Source organism: Orycteropus afer, unplaced genomic scaffold (genome assembly GCF_000298275.1).
Source record: "Orycteropus afer afer isolate SDZICR_OR568_19922 unplaced genomic scaffold, OryAfe1.0 scaffold00091, whole genome shotgun sequence".
NCBI lineage: Eukaryota > Metazoa > Chordata > Mammalia > Tubulidentata > Orycteropodidae > Orycteropus > Orycteropus afer.
In genome coordinates, this window is record NW_006921678.1 from 10,994,616 (window position 1) to 10,996,168 (window position 1,553).

A 1,553-nucleotide genomic window follows, 5' to 3' on the forward strand; every position below is an offset into this window, starting at 1 on the left:
ATGGTGGGAGATTTAGTAATTCTCTTTGTCATGTTTCTTCTACATTGATGTAAATTCCTGCCTGAGATGGGACACAATATAGCCTTTTAATACCAGCATTCATCATAATAAAATATATATATGGCTTATAACTTCTGTGGAACAGTCTCCAATTTGGAATAGGAGTGATCCCAAGACAGAGTTTAAAATAAGCAAGTAGGTCAAATGTTCAACTTTACCTCCAGTATTTTTAATTACTTGACATATTTTTTTGGATAAATGCTCAGACCTTATAAAACCATGACACTAAACTTTAAATGAGGAATACCAGGAGCCCCATGTGTTTCATCTTTTTTAATGCTCTAAGTGAAATGAATCTTTCGATTTTTTTTTTTTTTTTCCATCTTGAAAATGTCTCTCAGGGACCAATAGTTTAAATGCAAAGTTCTTCCCTTAAGGAAAAAGTTCGAAGTTTTCATTTTTCCAAGAGTAAAATATTACTTTTTCACATGAAAGTTTTGTCTATTTTATTGCTAAAGTTGAAAAAAAGAAGTCTTGGAACTTCTTTAAAATAACCCTATTAATCAAACTGATTCTTTCTTGCTCTAGGTTATTTCTCATTGATATTCCTTTTGGTTGTTAAAAATTTCTAAATTAATGTTTCATACATTTACATGGCACACATTATTTAGCTAACTTTTACCTTGCATTTGTATTCATTATGTGTGTATGTGATTTTATCATTGCTCAGCATTATAATAACCATAAACAAGTTATTTATATTTCCAGAGATACAAAGATAAAAGTATTTCTTTTAACAATCAGCATCTCTTCTTATACTCTGTTGAAGAAAGTAACTTCATTAAGCAGAAAATGTCACTAATTATTTTAGTACTGTATGATTTTATCTGTGTATAACAATATCAGTGAACAACAGCTCCAGCTCTTTTTGATTTGTGTGTGTGTGTATCTATATCTATATACACATGTACACATGTAAATCTGTGTGTCTTTTACCCCTCAATGTACTATCATATATTATTGGAAGAGAAAAGAAGAAATGACATCATGACATCAGCAGTATGGAATATTGACCATGTCAATTCCTTCTAAGTGTTTTGGGAAAGGAACTATGTGTATCTGTTCTCCTAGCTTCTGGTAGCTGTCAGCAATCCTCGGCATTTCTTTTTTGCTTATAAATACATCTGACTCTGTCATCATATGGCATCTATCTTCTATCAGTATGTGACTCTGTTACCATATTCATTCTCTCTTTGTATAAGATACCTCTCAGAAGGGTTTAGAATTAGGATACTACTATCAGATGGCTTTGTTTAATTTAACTGATAATGAAAGAAAAATCTTATTTCAAAAGAAAGTAACATTCATAGATACAGGGGTTAGAGCTTCAGTACATTTGTGGGGGTGAACAGTCCAATTCAAAACAGTGCCTTAGGGAAGAATGAGGGAAAAACCCTGTAAAAGAAAGAAAATGAGCAGAAAAGAAAGAACAGCAATCTCAATAATAACAGAAATAACAAATATTTCCCAAACTACTTTAATATTTGCCTTAT